General features: G+C 45.8%; 1 protein-coding gene and 2 non-coding genes across 6 annotated transcripts in view; 2 read left to right on the forward strand and 1 right to left on the reverse strand.

Moving 5' to 3' along the window:
- Positions 1-73, forward strand: TRNAK-UUU (transfer RNA lysine (anticodon UUU)). Its single transcript has one exon. It is a non-coding gene; the product is annotated as a tRNA-Lys (tRNA).
- Positions 74-501: 428 nt separating this feature from the next.
- On the reverse strand, positions 502-574 carry TRNAK-UUU (transfer RNA lysine (anticodon UUU)). Its single transcript has one exon. It is a non-coding gene; the product is annotated as a tRNA-Lys (tRNA).
- Positions 575-12,602: 12,028 nt separating this feature from the next.
- Positions 12,603-17,075, forward strand: part of PIK3C2B (phosphatidylinositol-4-phosphate 3-kinase catalytic subunit type 2 beta) — a 71,633-nt gene continuing 67,160 nt past the window's right edge. For 2 of the 4 annotated variants that reach the window (XR_010134983.1, XM_019029260.4), the window contains exon 1: positions 12,603-12,748. The gene's annotated coding sequence lies outside the window, so the exon portion shown is untranslated. Of the gene's footprint in view, positions 12,749-16,352; positions 17,036-17,075 lie in introns of all 4 variants that reach the window. The other 2 variants (XM_055369029.2, XM_019029259.4) reach the window with 2 other exon arrangements.

Genomic DNA, 17,075 nt, shown 5'->3' on the forward strand with positions numbered 1-17,075 from the left:
GCCCGGATAGCTCAGTCGGTAGAGCATCAGACTTTTAATCTGAGGGTCCAGGGTTCAAGTCCCTGTTCGGGCGTCTTCTTTTTTTCCTCAATGGACAAATATAAATTGTATACATTATGGTGTATAACACCATGTTCTGAAATACGTATATATTGTTGAATGATTAAATCAAACTGATAAGGTTATGCATTACCTCGCATAACTTTTTTTGTGGTGAGAGCACAAGGTGCTTGCGTTTAAGTTTTTTTCTTCCTTTCTCAATTATGAGCCATCAAAAAACAAACATTTTTCTGGGAAACCACTGTGCCAGACCTCGATACTCGCCAAGAAATTAAATGACTTTTCAGTCACTTTTTTTCCTCCCTGAAAACACGTCTATTTAGCATATTCTGAAACCAGTGAAAAATGATTTGAATTCAACTTGAAACGTAAGGGTTTACGATATCCGCACTCGGGACTTAACGGGATAATTTAGCAGCTTAAAGTAACGAAAACTACAAACGCCCGAACAGGGACTTGAACCCTGGACCCTCAGATTAAAAGTCTGATGCTCTACCGACTGAGCTATCCGGGCGCTTCCGAGAAAGATCTCTTTCTGTTCACTTCATATAGGTTGCTACCTTTTTTTCTTTTTCTTTTTTTTTCAGTTTTGAGATGGTGTCTTATTCTGTCGCCAGGCTGGAGTGCAGTAGCGCGATCTCGGCTCACTGCAGCCTCCGCCTCCCGGGTTCAAGTGATTCTCCTGCCTCAGCCTCCCGAGTAGCTGAGACTACAGGCGCGCGCTACCACGCCCAGCTAATTTTTGTATTTTTGGAAAAGACGGAGTTTCATCATGTTGGCCAGGACGGTCTCGATTTCTTGACCTCATGATCCGCCCACCTTGGCCTTCCAAAGTGCTGGGATTATAGGCGTGAGCCACCGCGCCCGGCCTGCTTCCTTTTAAGTAGCTACATTTAGGTTTCAATTAGAATTAAAGGTTTTTTTTGTTTTTTGTTTTAGCAAGATAAAGCAAAACAAATATTTTCCTTTCCTTTTCTTTTTGTTCCATTCACACATGTTCCATGAAGAACATGTGTTCTTCAGCTGTTTCATGTTTGATAAGTTACCAGTATTTACTAAACTCTCTAAAAGGAAATTAATGGTAGTAAATGACAGAAAAATGGGCAACCAAGATGAATATTCAAAATTTAGACATGGGGTTACAACCTCTCTTTCCTTCCTTCCTTTCTTCTTTTTTTTTCTTTCAATCTTTGCAGCTGTGCCAAGGAGCAACCTCTTTTTATTATACTTCTGCCTTCTATTTAGCACTTCCCTGATAAGATCTCTTAATTTTAATTATTATACCAAACTAGATTACAACATCTCTCCCATTAATGAAAAATACATTTCCATTCATCAGATGATGTAGTTGTTAGATAAGTATTACTTAGCACAAAAGAAGGAAAGACACTTTTGATTCACGCACAGAGGAGCTAATACTATAAGAAAATAGACGTGATTGTGGAAAGGTCTGAATTAAGATTGCGGGAAAAGGAGTTTAGACCTTTAATTTAGATTGAATTTTGCCTTTCCTCCCCTTTCAGGCAAGTTGCCGTTTTCTTTTCTTTTCTTTTCTTTTCTTTTCTTTTCTTTTCTTTTCTTTTTTTTTTTTTTGAGTCGGAGTCTTACTCAGTCGCCCAGGCTGGAGTGGAGTGGCAGGATGTCAGCTCACTGCAACCTTTGCCTCCCAAGTTCAAGCAATTCTCCTGCCTCAGCCTCCCGAGTAGCTGGGATTACAGGCGCCTGCCACCACGCCCGGCTAATATTTTTGAATTTTTTTAGTAGAGATGGGGTTTCACCATGTTGGCCAGGCTGGTCTTGAACTCCTGACCTCAGGTGATCCGCCTGCCTCTGCCTCCCAAAGTGCTGCGATTACAGGTGTGAACCACCGCACCGGCCTCAAGTTGCAGTTTTCAAGACAATCTCATAAGATGAATCCTCCCAAAGCAGTGTGCACCAGTGGGAGCAACATAGAGTATTAAGAATACAAATCTCCAGATCAGCCTAGTTTTTCCTAAAATCAGTTTCTTTTCTTTTTTTTTTCTTTGAGACGGAGTCTCGCTCTTGTTGTCCAAGCTGGAGTACGATGGAGTGACCTCGGCTCACTGCAATCTCCACTTCTTCGGTTCAAGCGATTCTCCTGCCTCAGCCTCCCGAGTAGCTGGGATTATAGGCACGAGCCACCACGCCTGGCTAAATTTTTGTATTTTTAGTAGAAATGGAGTTTCACCATGTTAGCCAGGCTGGTTTCGAACTCCGTACGTCAGGTAATCCACCCGCCTCGGCCTCCAAAAGTGCTGAGATTACAGGCATGAGCCACTGCGCCTAGCCACCTAAAATCAAATTTCATCAACCCTGACACATGGGGTGTGGAACACAAGATTATGAAATTTCAAATACTGATAAGGGAATTTATTTTAGTTTCTGGGAACTAGTGGCTTCTGAACACAATGAACAACAAAATAGCTCAGCCTCAGTTGGAGGAATTTTTCTTTCCTACAATTGTCTGATTCTTACAGAACAAAGACCAACAAACTGTGTGATCCTGAGCAGGCCTGGGTTTCCACATTTATAAAACAAGGGAAATTGATTAGATGGCCTCGAGATAACTTGTAATTCTAAAGTTTTACCATTCTGTTACTTTTTTCCATTGTGAATAAGATTAGAAGGAACAGACTCAAAATTTGCCAGAATGGAGTGATTTAATTCAACAAACATTTACTGATCGTCTATTACAGGTTAGGCTATGCGCTAGCCCTAGAGTCTGAGATGAGTAGGACATGGGTCCTGCTAACAGTCTAGGAAAGAAGACACACACAGAAACAAACAATTTCAACATAAAGTGGAGTGGCGGCAGATGAAGACGGACAGGAAAGCAGGGTTTATAAAATAAGGGTGGCTGGGCCCTTGAGTTTTCAGCAGGGAAACTGCATGATCATATTTCAGTTTAAACAGTTTAAACAAGTTAAACAGTAAAACAGTTTAAACAATGTTAGAGGTGTACTGAAGAAATTGTAATGAGCAAAACACAGACATTTATTTATTTAGACATTTTTTTTTCAGCACCCACTGTGTTAGATAAGGAAAAACTGCTAGAACTGTTTCTATTAATGAGATGTGGAAATAAATTATAACGCTTAAATTTTAAGGAAGGGAAATGGTGTCTATCCAGGCCTCCTTAAAAGGGCAAGAATAGATAAAGGGGTCTTCAAGTTTTTTCCTCCCCAAGGCTTTGTTACATTACACTCCCTTTCTTCCGGGATAACAAAACCTGCTGTTTAAAATTAAACTGAATGGGATTAATCAATCAAAAATTTGCTTACTGATTACCCACTGCTTCCACAGCAGTAAGCTAGGCACAGTAGGGAGGAAAACAGGAAATCTGGAAGGAATGTGGGGACTGCAAGGTGTATTTAGAGAATGGGGAATAACTTAATCTTGTTGGAGCAGAAGGAGATAGAGAGGAGTAAGGTCACGTTGGAGACTACACTTCCATCAGGCTAAGGCAAACGATTTTATCCTACAGGCAATGGTGAGCTATTGAAAGATCGGCTTGTTAACATTGCAAAGTCCACCCGAAATAGCATGAAATGAATCTGTTTGCTTCATTTATGTTGCATCAAAAACACTACAAGTGCCACCTTGTACTTTAGCATAAAATCTTCCTGGAGTGCTTCTTGAAGCTTCTTTATGAAGACTGTTGAACTTAATTTTCCCACTAGAGGGCAGACTAGACTCACAGATTCTATATATTTGGTGATTCTCCTAGTTCTTAAATTTAATTTCTCCCACTATTTTTAAAGTGTGTGCGTGTGGTGTGGTGAGAACACTTGAGATTACACTCTTAGCAAATTTCAAGTACGCCATACATTATTAATAACTATAGTCACTGTACTGTATGTTAGATCCCCAAAATTTATTCATCTTACGACTGAAAATTTGTACTCTTTGATCGAGATCTATTCATTTCCCTCAACTGCCAGCCCCATGGTAATCATTCTGCTGTTTCTATGAGTTTAACTTTTTTGGATTCCACATATAAGTGAAATAATATTGTATTTGTCTTTCTGTTTCTAGCTTATTTCACTTAGCATAAAGCCCTCCAGATTTGTCCATGTTGTCGCAAATGGCAGGATTTCCTTATGTATCACATTTTCTTTCTTTATTTCTTCTTTTTTTTTCTTTAGACGGAGTTTCACTCTTGTTGCCCAGGCTGGAGTGCAGTGGCATGGTCTCAGCTCACTGCAACCTCATCCTCTGCCTCCTGGTTTCAAGTGATTTTCCTGCCTCAGCTTCCCAAGCAACTGGGACTACAGGCGCCTGCCACCACGCCCAGCTAATTTTTGTATTTTTAATGAGACAGGGTTTCATCATTATTTTGGCCAGGCTGGTCTTGAACTCCTGACCTCAGGTGATCTACCCACCTCGGCCTCCCAAAGTGCTGGGATAACAGGCATGAGCCACCGCACCCGGCCCCCATTTTTTTATCCAGTCACCTGTAGACAGATACTTCTGCTGATTCCACATCTTGTCAATTGTGAATAATGCTGCGATGAACATGGAGGCACAGATCTCTCTTTAACATACTGATTTCATTTCCTTTGGATATATTCCCAGAAGTGGGATTGCTGGTTCTTACAGTAGTTCTATTTTTAATATTTTAAAGGAAACTCCATACTGTTTTCCATATGGCTGTACCAGTTTACATTCCCACCAACAGTGTACAAAGATCCCTTTTCTCCACACCCTTGACATCACTTGTAATCTTTTGACTTTTTGAGAGTAGCCACACTACCAGGTGTGAGGTGATATCTCGTTTTGGTTTTGCCTTACACTTCTCTGATAATTAATGATGTCGAGCACCTTTTCATATACCTGTGGGTCATTTGTATGTCTTCTCTGGGAAAATGTTGATTGAAGTCCTTTGCACATTCAAACAAAATTCTGGTTATTTGTTTTTGTTTTGTTTTGCTATTGAGTTGTATGAGTTCCTTATATATTTTGTATGTTAATCCCTGATCAGATATATGGTTTGCAAATATTTTCTCCCGTTCTGTATGTTGCCTTTTCATTTTGTTGATCCCTACTATAATAATTTTTAAAGGGATGTTTTTTACCCTCCTTCTCATCAGACTTACTGCCTTTGAAAAAAATCACCATCAATCTGATTACCCACTGTTTCCACAGCAGTGAGCTAGGCACAGAGGGGGAAAGTTGTGGACCCTTCCTTCCCAGAGTTCCCCAAACCAACACCAAGTCGTAGCTACCTACTCTGGGGCCCAGTCTTCTATCGTCACAGTATAGTGCATAGAGTCTTTGGAGCTGACACCATCACAAGGTACTAAGAAGATGTATAGTACAGGTTGTTTTTGTTTGTTTGTTTGTTTTGAGACAGTGTTGCAATCATAGCTTACTGTGACCTCAATCTCCTGGCTCAAGTGATTCTCTCACTTCTGCCTCCAGAGTAGCTGGGACTACAGGCATACACCACCATGCCTGGTGAATTTTTAAAAAAAATGTTTTCGTAGAGATGGGGTCTTGGTATGTTGCCCAGGCTACTTTTGTACTCCCTTAGCTCAAGGGATCCTCCCACTTCAGCCTCACAAACTGTTGGAATTATAGGCATGAGCCACCATGCCTGGCTGAGCCCAAGAATCTTACACAGCATCAAGAGTTCAGATACTGGAATAAATACTCCCTAAACAATGCAGCCCTCAAATGTCATGGATCATTGAAAAGGCGTAGGGAAGAAGTAGGACTGATTTCAAAGCCAGTAAGAGTCAAAGGATTGAAGAAGTCAATCTATCCATAAAATATTTACGGAGCACCCCACCCCATCTCTAACATCCAATCATCTTTCAAAGATATTTGAATATTTTTGAAGAAAGCCTACTGAAGGATTTTAAAATAAAATTGTTATAAATACTGTCTTTCAAAATATTAGTTTTGAGTTGTATTACAGATTAGTCCTAGCCTAGAGCAGACCTTTGAGAGAATATAGCACAGATAAACAGATTCTACCATCATCTCCTTCCATTGATTTCAGCCATTTGCTCCCTGACCAGTAATCTACTTATTATTACCACTGAAATCTTTTTTTTTTTTTTTAAGATAGGACCTCAACTCTGTTGCCCAGGTTGGCATGCAGTTGTACCATCATGGCTCACTGCAGCCTCAACCTCCTGGACTCAGGTGATCCTCCCGCCTCAGCCTCCTGGGTAGCTGGGAGTACAGGTACACACCACCATGCCCAGCTAATTTTTTGTGTTTTTTGTAGAGATGAGGTTTTGCTATATTGCCCAGACTGGTCTTGAACCCCTGGGCTCAAGCAATCCACCAGCCTAGGCCTCCCATAGTGCCAGGGTTACAGGCATGAGCCATCACACCCGGTCACCACTGAAATCTTAGACTCTCAAGCTTTTCATTTTCTGGCTCAGTCACTCTGTCTTCCTGTAAACTAGATCCAGGTTTTCATCCATTCACTTATTGACCATGAATTTATTGAGCACCAGCTTTGAATGAGGCAATGAATTAGGCCTAGAAATTCAAAGGTAAAAATAATGGAGATTCCTTGTCTTTAAGGAGCTTACAGTCCGTTGCCCTCCTCTTCTGTCCCCTCCCCAATTCAGAAAAAAGTGGACAAGCAATTATAACACCCATGATCAGTGTTATAATCCAAGTAGCTATTGGGTGTGTCTAGACACTCTTAGGAGGCACTCTAGGGAAACTTTGCAGAGAATTTGTTGTAGGATGTATTAGTTTGTTATTACTGCTGTAACAAATGACCACAAATTCAGTGGATTAAAGGAACACAAATTTATTATCCTACAGTTCTGCAGATCAAAAGCCCAACATGGGGTTCACTGGGCTAAAATCAAGTATCTGCAGGGTCATGTTCCTTCCTGGAGGCTCTAGGGCAGGATCTGTTTTTTGACCTTTCCAGTTTCTAGAGGCCATTCACCCCCTCCAGCTCAGGACCTCCATGCTTCAACTTTCAAGCCAGCAATGTTGCATTTTTCCAACCAGTCTTGCATCATCACATCTCTCCCTGACTTCAGCTAGGAAAGGTTTGCAGCTTTTAAGGACTGACGTAATTAGATTGGGCCCACCTGGATAATCCAGGCTAATCTTCCACTCCCAAGGGCCTTAACTTAATCACATCCGTAAAATCCTTTTGCCTTGTAAAATAATGCAGCCATAGGTTCCAGGGATTAGGAAGTGGACATTTCCTCCTTTGGGAGGCCATTATTCTGCCTACCATGTAGACAGACAGCTGCATAAAAGGAAGCGGGTAGAGGTGGGGATTGGAGGTAGGAGGCCCTTTCCAGGAAACCGTGTGGAAGGGCCGTTAGGTGAGAATATTGTGCATTCTAGGAACTGTAGGGAGTTTCGTAAGGCCCAAGTATGAAGTTTACATTGGAATGTGGGAGGCTATTCATTCAATACATATTTATTGAATACTATGTGGTGGGTGCAGTTTGGGAGATGCAGGGATGCACAAGGCAAAGTCCTTGTTCTCTGAGGCTAGAATGAAAAGCAAGGGCTGACTGTGAGAGAATTCAGAGTTTCCTTAGGAGACTGGACTTTAAGAGTTAGAGAAAGTCATGCATTAATTCATCTGCCAAAAATTTTGTGAGCACAAGTGCCAGGCATTGTTCTAGGCTCTGAGAATACAGATGTTTAAAAGCCAAAGTCAAAAAATGCCATGTCCTACATGTTAGTTGATTTTAAGCAGGAGAAGCAGATGTTTGCTTTGGAAACATCACCCTGGCTGGGTTACTTGAGAAAAGATTGGAAGGGGAATAAGATTAGAGGTAGCTCAGTCGCTTTCCTCCCGCTTCTTGAAGATTCACAGCCTTTGCTGAGCTTCACTTCCGTCCTTGAGGACTTCCTCTTTTGTCAGGAGCCCTCTTTTCCTTTTATGCCTCTACTGTACCTATCTTGGAAACCTGACCTCATGTTCTACACCTGGGCTTCCAAGTGCTGCAGAAGAAAATGATGAAAACATTCGGATGCTTTTATTCATAGCCACAACATATTAGAGTATCCAATGCCAGCTGTATCTTCAACTCTGCTGACAATTCTCTCTCTCTCTCCTCTCTCTGGAGCTACCACTCTCATTCCTTATTCCTTTCTATTTTAACCTTAACCACTTTTTTTTTTTTGAGATGGAGTTTCACTCTTGTTGCCCAGCCTGGAGTACAATGGCGCAATCTCGGCTCACCGCAACCTCTGCCTCCCTGGTTCAAGCGATTCTCCTGCCTTAGCCTCCCGAGTAGCTGGTATTACAGGCATGCGCCACCACGCCTAGCTATTTTTGTATTTTTAGTAGAGACGTGGTTTCTCCATGTTGGTCAGGCTAGTTTGGAACTCCCGACCTTAGGTGATGTGTCCACCTCGGCCTCCCAAAGTTCTGGGATTATAGGCATGAGCCACCGTGCCCAGCAACTTAACCACTTTCTTTAAGCCTTTAACCTCATCTTGAGCCTTTCTCTCTCAGCAGATTGCTTAGAGACTACAAGGCAGCAACTAGTCCTCTCAACATCTAGTCTCAAGTTCTAGTCTCTTTACCAGTCTACAGATGCCTTTGCTTTTGTACAGCCTTCCTCTCAAAGATATCAGAGGCAGCTCCACCCCATATACCTGGGTCCCAACTCCCTCCTATTCATGATCTCGCTCTCCTGGGTCTTACTCTTCAGCATATGAAAATGCTTAAGCCTTTCTTATCCTAAAAAGAAAAAACAAAAGTCTCCCCTTTGATCCTGCATTCCCCTCTACCCACTGCCTTATATTTCTTCTTGTCTTAAATTGCCAAGCTTCTAGAAAAAGCATGTCTCTTTTATTCTAGATCGAGGTTCATTCATTCACTTAGTGACCATTAATTTATTGAGCACCAGCTTTGAATCAGGGAATGAATTAGGCCTAGAATCCACTGGAGGCATTTTCCAGCCTACCCTCCTGGAGGTTCCTGCTGCAGTGGTTATCCAGTCATTCTCTTCTGAGATTCTCCCACCCTAGTTTCTGACACTCTGTGGCCTCCAGTTTTTCTCTTACCTCTCTGGTTGTTTCTTCTTTCCTCCTTATGCCCATCTGGACGACCTCATACAGGCTTATAACTTCACTGACTACCCATAACCTACAGAATCCAAAGCTGCTATCACTTGTCCACACCCCAATATGAGTTTAGTTTCATAAGTTTGCTGTCTACTAGACATCCCCATCTAGACATTCCACAGATACCTCAAACCCGACATGTTCAAAATTAAGCTCAAGATCCCTCTGCCAACACCTGGGCCCTATCTTACTAATTGTCCCTAACTTAGGGAATGGTACCACCTGCCAACAATTTCTAAGGCTTCAAATGGGGAGTAATTCCAGAGTCCTCCTCTTCCCTAATTTCCTACATTTTATATATTTATCAAATATTATTGATTTCTCTTCATAAGTATCTTTTGTATCTGCTCTGTTTTTTTCATCCCCACTGCCACAGCTCTGGCACAGTTTTGAGATTCCCTGATTTCCCACCTGGAACATAGCCATGGTTTCTCTGTTGAGCTCCCAGGCTGCACTCCTGACCTCTGTTACTAGGTCCTGGCAGAAAGCAAATGGCACACTGCACTTGAGGGGTAATTTGAGGGGAGGTTGAAAAATAAGGAGACAATTTATAAAGGGTCGGCGGAGTACAGGAAAACCACAAGAAATAGTGTACAATCTACTAGGGCCAGTAGCAAATCAATGTTTCCACCCCCAGGCCCGAAAAGTCAAAGGAGGGGAGTGATTACCTGAATCAAGAGAGAGGGAGGGGGCTGGCACTGTGGCTCACGCCTGTAATCCCAGCACTTTGGGAGGCTGAGGAGGGTGGATCATGAGGTCAGGAGATTGAGACCATCCTGGCTAACACAGTGAAACCCTGTCTCTACTAAAAATACAAAAAAAATTTGGCCGGGCATGGTGGCATGCGCCTGTAGTCCCAGCTACTCAGGAGGCTGAGGCAGGAGAATCGCTTGAACCCGGGAGGCAGAGGTTGCAGTAAGCCACTGCACTCCAGCCTGGGCAATAGAGTGAGACTCGGTCTCAAGAAAAAGAAAAAAAGAAAAACAAAAGAGAGAGGGAGGGGAGAGAGAACCACCCGTGGAAGCTGTGATCTTTGGTTGAGGGTGGCAGCCAGTGCACTGTGACCCCAAAGAGAGGAATCCTGAAGAATAAATATCCAGTTTCCCCTGACCTCCCTCCTTATTAAATCTTCAGCCATGGCTCCCATTGGCCAACCCAGTCTAGGAAGCCAGAGGGCCAGGAAGATCTGGAGGGGCAAACGGAAGACATGCAGTGCATCTTCCAAATCTTTCTCTATAATATGCCAGGAAGTCTTTTTCTGGTCACACTACTTCCCAGCTCCATTTGTGCACAGCAGGTTCTCTGTCACCTACAGCACCTAAACTTTTTGGCATGCCCTGCTTTCTCTTTATTCAATTTTTTCCTTACCAAAATGCATGATAAAGCCTGTGATCTGATCCTCCACTCAGCTACCCATGCCTACTTCCTGTTAGTTCTTTCCTTCAGACTTTTCACCCCAGCAGCATAGAACCACCAGTGGTCGCCGGGCGCGGTGGCTCACGCCTGTAATCCCAGCACTTTGGGAGGCCGAGGTGGGCGGAACACAAGGTCAGAAGATCGAGACCATCCTGGCTAACACGGTGAAACCCCGTCTCTACTAAAAATACAAAAAAAAAAAGAAAAAGAAAAAATTAGCTGGGCGTAGTGGCGGGCGCCTGTAGTCCCAGCCACTCCGGAGGCTGAGCCAGAAGAATGGCGTGAACCCGGGAGGCAGAGCTTGCAGCGAGCCGAGATCACGCCACTGCACTCCAGCCTGGGCGACAGAGCGAGACTCCGTCTCAAAAAAAAAAAAAAAAAAAGAACCACCAGTGGCCCCTGTAACACTCTGTTCTCTCAGGCTCCTGAGCTTGACCTGATGACAGACACAGAGTAAGCTGTCATAAATATTTGTATGGTGAACAAGTGGTGAATACGTGCACGGACACGTTTTTTAACCCCTGTGGCTCCTGAGATCAGGAGTAGCATCATATACATTATGACATATGTGCAGACCAAGCTGCCTTCAGTTAATTATCAAGATGTTTCACCTACATTCTCTCCTTTGATCATTACGAAAGCGTGATAGGTGAGGACGCTATTCTTGATATTCAGAGGGTGAAGTGGACTACTGAAAGTCACAAGCATTGGGTACAGAAGGCACTGTAGGATCAGAAAGGGGAGTGATCCCTTTCCTCCCCATCATAAGAGTCACAGCCGACACTTCTATAACAAAAGACAAGTTAACAAGAGAAAAAGCATAACAAAGTTATTTAATCATGGTTTTACTTGAGAGGCTGAGGACCAGGTGTTAATCTTCATAGTCTGTCGAGAAAGAAAGAAGAAATGAGGGCAGTGGAGGAAAACACGATTCACGTTTTTAGGAAAATATACTTTGAGATTAGTGATCGTTGGTACTATGCAAACCAAATGCAAACGAGGAGCTGGCCAACTCATGGTTTCTTTTGGGTGGAGCCCTTAGGAAAATTCTTCCAGAGACCACTGCTGGAAGAAAGGTATTTAGAGTAGAAAATTTAAATATAACATATTGTATGAAACTTTTTTTTTTAAATTTTTTTTCTCACTACCCCAGTTGGGTTGGAGGATCCTCTATCTCCCCTCCCTACTTAGGTTGACTGCTGTTTCCTGGATCGCAGCTCGGAAGATCCACCTGGGCGAATACAAAAACAAAGCAGACTCCCCTTCCAGAAAGGGAGGAAGGAAGGAGACAGAAAGACGAATGACACTGAGCGTGTAAAGCCCGGAGACAGCCTCTCTCTACCCCAACCTAACCCTCAAGGTAGGGGATCCCCCGAACATCGCTACCGTAATTATGGTAGAAATTCCTGAAACGGATAACTGGACCTCAGCACCGTCATTTCTAGCAGAATGATTGCGCTTTCCTCTGACCCAAAGCCAAGGGGTTCCAGCAGGGGAAACTAACGACCATCCGCAAAAACCCTCACCCAAGTGGGGAGTGGAAATCCTGGCTCTTGGGTTGCAGAGCACAACTTGACGCCAGCGCGTTTCTCTTCCCCCACGCAATGGCAAGTGGGGCGGGAGTCGGAGGGGAGAGGAGGAGAGGAGAAGAGAAGAGGAGGGGGAAGGGGAGGGGAGAGGCGAAGGGCGGCCCGGGTTCCAGCAGCCGCCCCGCCCTCCGGCTCGCGGCGGATTCGGCGCTGCGGCTGGAGCCGGCGGCCGGGTGCCTGCCTGTCCAGGCAGGGTCTGGCCGAGCGTCGCGTCGCCGTGCAGTGCGCCGGGTGTCCGGGAGATGGCTTCCCCTCTCTCGCCCGCTGCTCCCGCTATTGTCTCACCCGGGGTGGCCTGACTCTGCGAGCTCGCGCACGCTCTCGGCGGAGAGCACCCCTCCCCACCCCCACAAGCTGGTCCTTGCGCCCTTTGCTGCCTCTCCGTCTGCCCCTTGGAGCCTAGGGTCTGTGCGGAGCCTGGAGAGGGGAGCGGCCCGGGAGCAGGCGGCGTGCGGCCGGCCAGCTCCTCTCGCGCTGGTGCAAGAGGCGCCTGGAGCCGCAGAGCGAGCCCGGGAGGCGCGGAGCGAGCAGCCCACATCGCCAGGCACAAGACACGTCGGATGTTGCAGCAGAGCCAGCAGCTAGCGCAGGTAGGACACGCATCCTGCGGGTTGCATCGGCCCCAGCGTCTGTAAAGTGCCCCCAGAGTGGAGGCAGCCGAGGTCAGGGGGCTCTCCCTCCAACATGGCAACAGCGGAGGTGCAACAATGGAAGCAGCCGAGGGTTCCTGGCGGCGGGCTGAGCGGCGGACGCCGTGGGAGCCTGAGCTCCTGCCCGCCGGGCAGAGCAGGTTGCCCCTCACCCCACTCCACTCCACTCCAGCAGCTTCAGGGCCTCTGGGGCTCCAGGCACCCGCGTCCCCACCCCCTTCTCGCTAAACACACTTCCTGGCTCCCAGCTGCAGGGCGATCTGAACCAGTCAATGGCTTTGGGGTTTGTTTATTTAAGATAAGAAATAAAAAAAGCAAAACCTGTCCTGTGATGGGGTTAGTGCCTTCTGTGGACTGGGTGAGAAGTCGGCATCTAGCCTGGGGAATGTGTACATTTCTTAGTCGGGCGGAGGGTAGAATTGGATTCTCCCTTATAAGGATACTGCAGCAAAAGGAGACTGAAAGCTTGAAAGAGGGAGAGGGACCCTCAGGCCTGAGTTCGCCGGTGCTGGGAGAAGGCGCTGCTCTCCTGGCCTATACTTGTCCCTCATTTTCAGCTCCCGACAGCGGTGACTTTGATGTTGGAGGAGCAATCACAGCAGGAAGCACAAGCAAGGCTGCCAAGCTGGTGTGGGGTGGAGTAGGGTGGGGAGCCCAGGGGCTTGGCAGGCTTCTGGGTTGTGGGAAGAGGTTACCAAATGTATGAGGTTAGTGCACACACCCTAGTTGGCTGATGTTGAAGTGTGTGTGTGTGTGTGTGTGTGTGTGTGTGTGTGTGTGTTTTCTGCCTTTACTCTTGCTCCTTCAGGCCTGCCTTTTCTCCATCTCCACCCGCTTCTGGGGTCTTCGTAGCTTCCCTGCCCCAGCCCTTCCAATCATGCCTGGGATGGAATCGCTGTATTGTCTCTGGCAGCCCTCTTGGGCTGTTTTTTCTCAACTCTGTTGGAGAGTTTTGTACCCTGGGCTGGCTGGTCCCAGCATGGCACCAGATTCTTTAGTAGGCGGCTACCCGTGCTCCAAGAAGTGGGCCAATGCTGCCCCTCCTCCTTGCTCTAAACTACCTATTTGGGATATGGCCAGGCAGATGTAAGCAATTTGTACTAAATTCCAACCCTGAATCAGTGCTGAATGAAAACTTACTCTGTTGCTGCATCAGGCTTTGGGAAGATATTAGGAAGAGAAATGGCCCAGGGGGTGGCAATGCCGACCCCCAAATACTTCCCTCTCCCCAACTCCAGCTGCCGATCCCAGAGCAGAGAGGAAGTGAGCCTTTGGAATCCCAGCTCCTCCAGAGTCTGGCTGGCCCATCTTGAGGTTGTGTCCATGGAAAAATTAAGTCGAGGCACATTTTATAGCTCTGCTTGGCAGCCAGCGTCTGAAGAGATGGTGGCTCTGAGCTGGAGCCCTAGACCCAGGCTGTGGCTGCTTCTCCTTTGGCCTTTGGGTGAGCCTGAGGTTTGATTGCCATGGCTCTGAGCTTACTGCTGAGTGTGTATGGCTGAATCTGATCAAGCTCTCAGGCCTGGCTGCTTGTCTATTTCCTTCTCCACTGGAAGCATGAGTGAGAAAGGGCCAAGGGGGTGTGCTGGGTGAGGAAGGGTCGGTTTATCTGGGGACTTGGGCTGTTTCTGGGGGAGCTCCTTTGGACTTCCTTGGTGGTCTGGAATACCTTTGGTCTTTGTCATGACCTAGTATGCTCTGGCGGATACTCTATACCCTCGTGGGCCTTTGGTCCCCGCTTGGTGGTGTCCCCACTCCTCCTGTGCCTGGTGCTTTGCATCTATATCATGTCTGTGGTGCTTCAGCTGGGATAGCCCTGGCCTGGACCAGTGGGTAGAAAAATGAGGTCTCTGTTCCTTTTAGGGGCTTGTAACTAGCCATAAGGTTCAGGCTCCTCATGTTCCCAGGATGTGAACTTGGACATCATAATGTGAAGTAGTAGAGAAAACAGTGTCTTGGTGTGACTTTCTTTTTAGCTATGTGAGCACAGACAATTTGTGGACCTAAGATTTAGTTTGTATATTTGTAAAATGGAGGTGGGGGAGTAGCCATGGCTCACAGGATTAATAATGAAATGCTGCTTACCAAGAACTAAACAGAATCATGTGTGCAAAAGTACCCTGAAAACTACAGAGTACTTTACAAATGATTATTCTTACTGGGTTTAGCCTCCCACATAAGGGAGGGAGATCTGTGAGGGATGGGGATAGGGTGGGATCTGAGGGCCACATGGAGTAGGGAATGTTTTGGGACCTTTTCTTTCTTGCTAAGGGAAGAGTAGTGTGACAATACCAAGGTAACTGCTGTATTCCTTGGGTATTTTTCTTTAAATAGTGTTGGCAGGATGGGAACTGGGAGAGAAGGAAAGGATGCCTCATGATATTTGTAGGAATTGAGGAGGGAATTGAGGCTGGCTACTGCCTATAGAGAGGATAATGCTGAGCTGGCAAGTAATGTAATCGCTAACACTCACTGATGTCAGACAGCTAGTAAATGATAGAGGTGGGATTTGAAGCAAGCAGTCTTACTCCATACCCTGTGTTCATAGCCTCAGTGCTACTCAGAGAGATATTGGGTCTTGGGAGAACAGAAAGGGACAGCAAAATTATGGAGTTCATTCTTTTTGTTTGTTCTTGAGACAGGTTCTCTCCCTGTTGCCTAGGCTGGAGTGCAGTGGGCTCAAGTGATCCTTCAACCTCAGTCCCCACCCTGAGTAGCTTGGACTATAGGCATGCACCACTACGTGTGGCTAATTTTTTAAGTTTTTGTAGAGATGGTCTCAGTATGTTGCCCAGGCTGGTCTCAAACTCCTGGCCTCAAAGGAACCTCCTGCCTTGGCCTCCCAAAGGGTTAGGATTATAGGCATGAGCCACTATGTCCAGCCTCAGAATTCATTTTTTTTTTTTTGAGACAGAGTCTCACCCTGTCACCCAGACTGGAGTGCAGTGGTGCCATCTTGGCTCACTGCAACCTCCATCTCCCAGGTTCAAGGGATTCTTGTGCCTCGGCCTCCCGAGTAGCTGGGATTATAGGCGTGTGCCACCATGCCTGGCTAATTTTTTGTATTTTTAGTAGAGACAGGGTTTCACCATGTTGGCCAGGCTGGTCTCGAATTCCTGACCTCAGGTGATCCACCTGCCTCAGCCTCCCAAAGGGCCGGGATTACAGGTGTGAGTCACCATGTCCAGCCTCAGAATTCATTCTTAATGGATTCCTTGGATGCCCATGAGATGTCACCAGCCTGGGACATCTCATGGGCATGTAGGCATAATAAATTTTTCTGGGCCTCATCTGCTTTTCTATGCATTTTTATTTCTATGTCTACCTTCCAAGGAAGGAAGAGATGTGGGATAATCTGATCAAGTCATATTGCTGCCTTCTGAGCAACACTAATAGAAGGTTTGGGACTTGGAGGATCCTGGGGAAATTAAGGCAGATTTCTTGTTTTGGTATTTTCATATCTGCTTTATTTTGCATCTGTTTTATAAAATGAAACTTGAGGGACTATTCTTCCATTTTTTTTTTTCTTTTTCTGTTGAGACAGGATTTCACTATGTTGCCTAGACTGATCTCGAACTTCTGGTCTCAAGTGATCCTCCCACCTCGGCCTCCCAAAGTGTTGGGATTACGGGCATGAGCCACCTCTCCCAGCTTGTTCTTGCATTTTGTAAGATCACATAGAGTATCAAAACTGGAAAGGACCTGGGCCATCACTTCCCTGAGAAAAAGTGACTTTCTCAAGGTCATGCAGTTAGTAGCAATGCTGGAACTGAACGCCTACCCCGCAGATCACAACATGACCCGTGAAAGGACCTATCCTGCAGCACTTTGGAGTTTCGTGCCGACCCAATTAGTGGCTTTGTCTTTGGGAAATTTACTTCCCCAAAACATTGGGACATTGGGATGGAATTCACTCACCCCAAATCATCACCCTGGTTAAGGAGACTAAAGAATCAGAAGACATTTGTGCTTTGGGGAGCAGAGGCCCTCAGGGTATAGAGAAGGAAGAAGAGAGAGGTTCACTGTAGTCCTGAAGCAGAAATAAGACCTGTGGCTGAAGGAAGCCTTAGCAATTCACTCCTTCCTCTTCCTGAGAACTCTCTGTAGGAAGTCTCACCTAGCAGAGGCTTCACAGTATTTCAGAGAAGCCAAAGATTGTTTGCCTCTTTGGAAACTGTTATCCTTCCATCACGACTGTGTCACTCCTGCCACTGTTCCACCATAGAGGTGGGTGCCTAGTATTAGAGAGTTGTTTCACACACGTGGC

The sequence above is a fragment of the Gorilla gorilla genome, chromosome 1 (genome assembly GCF_029281585.2).
Source record: "Gorilla gorilla gorilla isolate KB3781 chromosome 1, NHGRI_mGorGor1-v2.1_pri, whole genome shotgun sequence".
In the NCBI taxonomy this organism is placed as follows: domain Eukaryota; kingdom Metazoa; phylum Chordata; class Mammalia; order Primates; family Hominidae; genus Gorilla; species Gorilla gorilla.